Here is a 9051-nt window from a genome sequence, read left to right on the forward strand (position 1 = left end):
GGTGTTCAACATTTGTCATCTGTATGGTTAAAAGCACAGTGGTAGCCCACTCGCAAACAGGAGGACCACTACCACGACAGCCTACGGCACCGAGTGCTGACTGTGTGAACAGCTGGAACTCTCACACGTGGGTGGTGCAGTTGTAGTCGGTGCCATTGCTGTCCAAAGCACTTCCGGAGTTTCTCCCATAGTCGTGCACGCAGTTACCGTGTGATACAGCAAATCCACTCCGAAGAAGTGAGAGAAATATCCACAGAAAGATTCACAGGTGAATGTTTCTAGAAGCTTTACTCGAAATACTCAAAAACTTCACCTGCATGGCCCTCAGTTGGTGAATGAGTGGGCCCGCCGTGGTCTAGTCCTACGATGGAGTGCTAGTCAGCACTAAAAAGGAATGGGTTACAAACAATAGCCTGGATAAAGCTGTACAAAAGGCAGGTTGGGTTTATAGTGATAGACGACTTGTCAGTGGTTTTGGGGGGCAGTGGTATGGGTTGACTGGAGATAAATCATGGGGAAGTTTGGGGGAGGTAGAAATGTGGTTGCACGAGTGTGTCAGTTTGTCTAAACTCATCAAAATGGGTTTTGAGCACATTGTATTATATATAATTAGATCTCAATAAAATTGTTTTTTAAACTAGGCTTTCTGTGAACAAAAAATAAGGCTTAGAAAACACTAGATAAGAGCTGTTATCAAGTCTTAGGAGGCAGAAACATGAGAGTGGGCAAGTGAACCCTGAAAAATGCCTTTGTCTCTCTCAGCCTCAGCTGTTTCGTGGAGTGAACAGGCAGGAGGCTAAGGGAGGCCTGCGTGGGCTGGGATTCCTGCAACCCTGAAAGGTACCGTTCTCTCTTTCCCTGTCAGTCAGGATGCACCCGACTCTCCTCCAGACCACTGTTGGGGTACCTGCTCTCTGCCTTTCTCTCTCTCTCTCTCTGGACAACCCTCTGGCCCACTCGGGGCAGGTGTGTCTCCACATGGGGCAGCCCACACTCCCACGTGAATGTGTGTTCATTCTCTTGCCTTTCAATCAATCCTGTTCTCACTTTGTGCACCTATAGATGTCTCTGCTTAGAATCCGTATCGCTGTTGTGGGGTGGGGTTAAGGTGCCAGGCCCACCGTGGGCAGAGTCCTGTCTATCCTTATCCGTGGGCTGAGTTGCCTTTCTGTCTCGATTGCTGGCCATGTGTGCACACAGTCCGTCTCAGGGGGCCTTTCCCACCCGCACTGGAGCTGAGATCCTCCCCAGTGTCCACGGTTCGTCTTCACATCCACTCTTGCCTGGGGTACTATTGTCATCTCCATGATGGCACAGGAGACGAGGCTTAGAGAATGGGGGCTTTTCCAAGATCACACACGAAACACAACACAACACCTGCACTCAACTCCACAGGCCAAAACACTTTGCTGTCCTGATTCTCTTATCTGCCCTGTTTTCCCCTCCTGGGACAGGTGCCCTGAGGTTTACGTAACTACCTAGAACGGCCGTGAGAACAGTGACAGAGCTAAGTGCACCTTAGCTGCATGAACTGCGATGCGACATTGACTGTCCTGCCCAGTGCAGTCACACGTGATTCTGAATGAATGCGGTGACTAGAACTGCCCGTTGTATTCACTCTTTCCTTACCGGTGTTTCAGTTCAACAACTAGTCCCTGTGCAGCGCCCTGTGTTGGGAGCTGGGCATACAGAGGAGACAGGCACGAGCCTCGCCTATTGGGAGTTCAGAAGTTGGTACGAAGTACTTTGTTTCTGCTCAGGACTGCTCTCTCCTGTGCATGGTTCTGACACCAAGGGTGCTTCTTACCAAAAGTCTATCAGACCCGTCCCAGCCACTCATGGGGTGGGAATCAGAATGGGAGAAATGGATCACATTCAGATTTTCTGTTTTGCAAACCGAAGTACAACAGTCATTCCGAGACCCAGGATCTGTTACCTACCAAGGCAGCAGGAGCCACAGTCAAAAACACCAAGTTTAAATTCCTAGCTCAAAGAATCCAAGACACAGGGCTGGGAAGGGTTGTAAGCTGGGGAGTCTGACAGCCTTAAACCACCTGAGAATTAGTTCCGTTACTCTAGAGTTGGTGGGATTGTTGGTTTTTAGCAAAGCCAGGTCTGCTTCACTTAAGCGCCATTGGCAGGGCTCCCTTGGTCTCCTCCTGCAGATTTTAAACCCTCTTTTGCAGAGGTCAGCTCAGGTGGCACGTCATTCTGTGGGAAAGGAGGCAGCGTAGGGAGGCTTGTTAGCCACAAGCACCATTCCCTTGATTTACCCCCAGGCTGTTGGGGAGTGGGGGAGCAGCAGTCTGTGGGTCTCATTTTCCAGGATGAGAAACTCAGACATGTCGAGGGCAGAAAGGACACCCTTGCTTTTGCGCATCTCAATGCTCTTGAGATTTTTGACTTATTCGTAGTGAATCCTCTAACACCACATCACACATTCAACTGACAAATTAAGCTCCAATGAACTTTTTTGTGGGTTGTATAAAATTAATAAACCGCATAGCCATTTGTTCACATGCAATATATGGAGAAGCAGAGAGGGAGACACAAACCAGGTCCCTGGTGCCTCCCACAGAGCCGTGCACCCGACAGCTGCGTTCCTGTTGTGGCACACAGACTGGCCTTTGCCTCCTAGGACCACGGACAAGCGCTGCGAGCGCCAGAACCTCGAGCTCTTTCTCCAACACAGGGGTGGCCCCTGGTGGCAGAACTTTGTTCAACTTTTCAACATCAAAATTGTTCAACTTTAACTCACTCTGTCCTGAACCAGGATATGGATTTTTCAATGATACTTATAGAATAGGTTACAGAATGTGATAATTCTGCAAAATGTCTACTTACATTTAGTTTCAAAAAAAATTTTTTTTGGTAACTTGAAACCCTCATGTTACGCTAAGTTAAAGGAAGTCACAGGTATTCATTGGAAGTCTGGGTAATTTCTTAAGCCAGCTAAGGTACTGAAATATGAATTACCAAGCAGAAGTTTAAGTTTATATGCTTTGGCGTCTTGCTTTCATGTATAGTATAGAAAAGTTCAACATTCGGTCTGTTACATGGGAAAAGGTGTGCTGTGAAGAACTGCAGGGTCCCAGAAGTTCCGAAGTGGTGCCAGTGTCACAGAAGAACCCAGGCTGAGTGATGTGTAACTATCGCGGTTCTGGCAGCTAGGAGACCCAGCACTGCAGGACCAGCTCCGGCCAGGTGCCCGCAGATGGGAAAGAGAGGGTGTGAGAGAGACAAAAGGGGCCAAACTCAATCCTGTATGAGGAACCTGGTCCTGCGATAATGGCATCATCCCATTGACCAGGGCAGAGTCCCCGAGGTCTACTCACATCTCAAAGGCCCCACTTCCTAATACTGTTACAGGGGTAATTCAATTCCACCGTGAACCTTGGAGGGGGACTTCCAAAGCATGGTGGTTCGTATGTAACAGACCATGAACACTAAGAGTTAAAATTCTCATCAGTGTGTGTAATCAAGACTACCAGGAATAATAAGGGAGTCAACTCTGTTTGCAAAATATACAAGAAAAGGAAGGTATGTGGTGGGGAAGGACAGTTAAAAGGCACTAGGATGTCTTTTCTGTTGAAGTAAGAAGGAATACAGTTAATTTTGAACTGAAATTCTGATTGTTCCAGAATGAGAACAAGGAAAAAGAAAGTGGCAGGTGTCGGGCCAGCACCTTGGTGTAGTGGGTGAAGCATGAACTGACGTCCATATGGGATGCCAGCATCCTAGGCGGCGGCTTTACTTGTGTTCCACAGCACTGGCCCCTGAGCTAAATCTTTTGACTTCAAACTAACTTTAGGATATTCCAGAAATCCCCTGTGTCTCACCTTGTAAAAGCGAGATCTTAAACTAAATAGGCTTATTTGATATGACAAATTGTATGGGAAACATAAAATAATAGGTGATGACAAACCTTCTTTAAGTTATATTTATGGGTATGTTATTGGTATGAGTGTTCCAGAAGATGTATGAAATTTCTAGAAGTCTGACATGTCCTGGTATGTTATCATTCATAATTTCAGTTACTATGTTTACAGTGTTAGATGCCTCAGAAATAACCAATTTCTTTGTCAATGATATCATTATTATAATGAACATTCCTCAGATTTTTAATCAGGGTCACTTTAAGTCTTTAACAATTTTAAGTCTTTTGCCATCCACAGAAAAATATTGTTTTACTTTGATTCTTCTCTGAGGACATTCCCACCAGCAGTGGTCCAGAAGTGCTGCTTTTTCTAGGAGGTTCATGAAAAAGACTTTGACCAATGTTCTGGAGTACAGCTCCTGATGACTTTCAGATCATCCCAATGGACCAGACAAGAATTTCCAGAACTCTGATAAAGAGACGGATGAGTTCACAAAACCATGAACCGAGCAAGCAGGACAGTGATTCATTATATGGGACTAATGAACTGATGAAGTTTGAAAAATTGCTGGTTCTTTTTAAGAAAATTCCTTTTCTTGTAATGTATCTACAGTTTGCAGTAACTTGGTAAAGCGTATTTGAGAGCAAAAATGAAAACACTGACTTTTCCTTCTCATCTGATCCTTTCAGAAGCTATTCGTGAGTGTTCTGATTTCCATGGTGATAACGGTTTTTTGCATGAGGTCACTAAGAATTTGTTCTCCCTGTAACAGGGCACAGTTGGAAATCCTGGCTGTGCTACCCAGGATTTGGCTGAAATGCCATATTTTCAGATATGACCAGTTTTCAGGAATGAAGATTAGCTTTACCCCACCAGTGAAGCCCTCCTTGTTATAACTGGTCTGGTTCAGATGTGTTCCAAGCTTCAAAAATGAACAAGGAATGTCACTTCCTGGCAGGTCCCGGGAATCTCTGGATATTTGGGGGACCTAGAGAAGAGTTCACCCAAATACTCAGGAATTGATGGCAAGGCCTTGGCTTTGCTTCCCAGCTGAAGAAGCTTTCCAAATTCAACTCTAAGATTCCTTATCAAAAGTTCCAGCAAAACAAATGTTAACAGAGCCTGCATTGCATATCACTATGCTTGCTGCACTTATGCAAATAACCAGGCCAACTCTAATAGGATTATATTTATTTTGCAAACAAATTAGTCTTACTTTGGTTATCTTTGGTAGAAATAGAGAGAAGGCTATAGACAGAAAAATCGCATTTCAGGAGAAAACTATAGGTCACCCATTATTATAGTTCATTGATTTTAAGATTTTGGTCTTTATCTACAGTCTGGAGTGGATCTTTAATTCTTCTGTTCTCCTCCCACTGTATGGCCTCAAGTATCCAAACTGACAATTCCAATTTTTCTCCCATCTTTCCTGATGAAAGGTGGGAGAGAAATGGAACTCCTCTTCTCCTGAATCCCTGCCAGCTGAAACCTGACCTAGACTTCAGAGGGGTCCCACGATGGCGTGTGGACACAGCCTCACGCCTGCTGCTTCGTCGGCCTGCTCAGTGAGGTCGCTGACACACGCCGCATCGACAGGAAAGTCTATCCAGTTGCCCTTGCCTGCCCTCACTCCAACCCCAAATCTAGGGATTTCCCCAAATGGCTGCTGTCTGGATGCCAAAGCTGAGTTCAGTTTGTTCTGCCCATTAACCTTGCTGAGTACCCCCGCCCCGTTATGACCACGGGGTCGTGCCCCCTCTTTCTCCAATGATCCACTTCTTGCATTAGACTTGGCATTAAAATCTGTAGTTTTCCCTAGGTCTTTGAGTCTTCACTTTGGAAGACTATCGGAACTGGTCCATCCTTTTCTCTTGCTGATCTTTTGTCAGAGGATGTCAACCGCGAGCCTTGCCGGGGTAGAAAAAGGTGTTAATTTTTCTCCCCTTCACTCTCAACTCCACCCATCTCAAAGGGGCTGGGAGACATACCGGAGACCCCTTTTGAAGAAAGTTCTGGGTGAAGGCTGAAGGGCTTCCAGGCCTCATCCCCTCCATCCATCTCCTATGTCTCTGCTTAGTTCACTTCGGAGGGCAGTCCCTCTTCCCGTTTGAGGAAAAGGTATCCAGATTCAAATGCTCTCAGCGAGTCTGAGGAAAAGCGTTTCTTTCCCAGGAAGGATCCCACATTGCATCCCTGGGGCCGCTGTCACTGACTACCGCCAGCAGCTCACTTCACTCTCAGTTCCGGGGCTGGGAGGCCATGGCAAGGTGTCGGCAGGGCTGGCTCTCTCCCTGGCCTGTAGAAGGTGATCTTCTCCCTGTGTCTTCATACCACCTCCCCTTTCTGTGTGACCGTCTCTGTCCAGATTTCTCCTAGGACATCAGCCATACTGGATTAGAGCCCACCCTGGGGACCTCGGTGACCTCCGTCAACACCCTGTCTCCTAATAAAGACAAACACTAAGGCCGTGGAGGTGGGGCGTCAGCATCCATACCTGCTGGGGATCACAGCCAACCCACAGCTAACCACGTGCATCTGTGCCTGGACCACCGTGCACACCACATGCCCAGGGGGTTGGACACTCGGATGGGCCATGTGGCAGCCCTGGGGCAGGGGACAAGGAACTATGAGGATGATTCCCCCCTGAAATGAGAGAGAAACTTCTCGAAGGAAGGGCTGTTGTGAAGGTCACAAAAGCACTGGCCAGTACACTCAACAGCAGGACTTATGGAGCCAACCTCCCTCCACACTGAGACAACCATAGCTGTGCTGGCTGTGCTGTTTTCTGATATGCAGTGCACACAAAGGACCAGGCATTGCTCAGCTCATGGTGCATCAATCTGTAGGCACTTACATCCAGCTCATGATGGTGTGTGTGTGTGTGTGTGTAAATTTCATCCTTCATATTTGTTCTTAGAATGATCTTTTCAGGCCTTGAGCCTGTGAGCTAGTATTGATTTTAATACAAATGAAAAAGTAGTGTTGGCCTGGGAGTCTCCTGGTCTGGGGGTAGGAGGCCTTCCTGGAGGCCCAACTCTGGTTCTAACAACAATGGGACTTGGGCGAATCCTTTTCCCTCTCTGGGACCCAGTCTTTTCACGTGTGAGATGATTCTGCTGCTCGTCTGGACAGATCTCTAAGATATGGTTAAATTAAAAAAGCAAGGTGCGCCGGTGCTGCGGCTCCCTAGGCTAATCCTCCGCCTAGCGGCGCCGACACATCGGGTTCTAGTCCCGGTCGGGGCGCCGGATTCTGTCCCGGTTGCCCCTCTTCCAGGCCAGCTCTCTGCTGTGGCCTGGGAGTGCAGTGGAGGATGGCCCAAGTGCTTGGGCCTTGCACTCCATGGGAGACCAGGACAAGCACCTGGCTCCTGCCATCGGATTAGCGTGGTGCGCCGGCCACAGCGTGCCAGCTGCGGCGGCCATTGGAGGGTGAACCAATGGCAAAGGAAGACCTTTCTGTCTCTCTCTCTCACTATCCACTCTGCCTGTCAAAAAAAATTAAAAAAAAAAAAAAGTCAGGTGCATATATACCTAAGAGTTAAAAGCAGTCTCTCTCTCTCTCTCTCTCTCTCTCTCTCTAACATGGAAGCAATGCACGTTCCCACTGATGGATGAATAAGTGAGAAAAATTTGGTCTATACATACAATGGAATACAAGGTTCCTACCATGTGGGTGAGCCTTCGGGTCATTATGCTCAGTGAAGTGAACCAGTCCCATGAGGACAAACGCTGTACGATGCCACTCACATGAGGTATCAGCAGTCGTCGAGTTCACAGAGACAGAGAGTAGCCCGGGAGTTGCCAGAGGCCAGGGGAGGAAGGTGTGCAGAGTTGTCAATGGGTGCAGAGCTTCAATGGCACAACATGACGGGCTCTGTAGGTGGACGGTAGCAGTGGTCACACGATGCCGAGTGTATTAAACACTGCTAGAGAGTGCACTGAAGCACGCTGGGATGGTAAGTGCTGCGTTATGCATATTTAACCCAATTTAAAAGTAGGGACAAAGAGCAAGGTGGAAAACTGTGTGGACAGCAAGTTATTGTTATGTGAAAGAGGGGAGGGGAGCATGGCATTTGATTTGCTTGGCGACGCCTTTTTAAAGGCCTGGAAGAATGCAGGAGAAACTAAAAGTTTACCTGGAGGGCAGGGGTGGGTGTGTGGGAACCTGGCAGGTGGAGGGTGGCCTTGTCCCGTACCCTTTATTAGAAATTCTAATTCTATGTAAACAGGACTCAGAAGCACCCAGCTGCTTATGGTTCGGAGGGTTGCATAATGGTCACGTGCCCTCCTCTTTCTGCCTGGGTTTACCTTGACCTGCCATTGCCCAGTGATTTGTTTTCTCACTTATCTCCCTTGCAGCAGCGTGAGCACTGGGGGCAACCCAGTGCTAGCCTTCCCTTAAGAGCCGGCTAGGCTTGGAGGTTTCGCTGCAGGGCCAGTGCCGTCTGTGTCCCTTCCCCACCCTTCTCTGCCCAGCAGAGTTAACTCAGTCCCAGAGTCCTTGTTCAGCATCGTGGGGTCTGGCCCTCCAGCCCCGCCCTCCCCTGCAGAAACAGCACTGCTCACCTGCCTTCTCACCTGCTGCCTGCCAGCCAGGTGACCCTGGAGGGGCTGGCGAGCCTGCTGCATCTCGCATGCAAAACGGGACCGTGACCTGGAGCCTCACCACATACGTGTCAACGTTACAGTGGATAACACAGTGAAGCCGCCTCCCACAAAGGAGTGGGTGCCCCACAGACACTCGGGGTGCTGCCAGGCTATGTTTCTGGAGCTAGTTGGTGGCTACCCAGGGCTGTGTGTCATAATTATTTGGTAAACTGTGCAGGTTTCTTTTCTGCATGTTCTGTATGTATGACATATTGTACAGTTGCTAAAAAGGAATCTAAAAATGATAAAAGCCAGCACGTAGAGGAGAATGTTAGGTGCTGAACACTTGGTTTAGTTCCCGTCCTGCCCATCTATACTAAACCAAGAATGCACCAGAGGCTTCCAGCTACAACCCCCATCTCCCACTGTGTTTCTGGGGGTTAGACCATGGCTCCCCCCCGAGTTGCTCCTTTTCCCATTGCTGAGTTTTACCTCCCCACCAGACTCAGTGCGTACAGACGCTCCCCGCTGCCCATCCTGGGGCCTGGCCCTCCAGCCCCCCCCCCCCTCGTGGCTGAGCCACC

The sequence above is a fragment of the Oryctolagus cuniculus genome, chromosome 2, assembly GCF_051225735.1.
Source record: "Oryctolagus cuniculus isolate XC-2025 breed Fujian yellow rabbit chromosome 2, ASM5122573v1, whole genome shotgun sequence".
NCBI classification, from domain to species: domain Eukaryota; kingdom Metazoa; phylum Chordata; class Mammalia; order Lagomorpha; family Leporidae; genus Oryctolagus; species Oryctolagus cuniculus.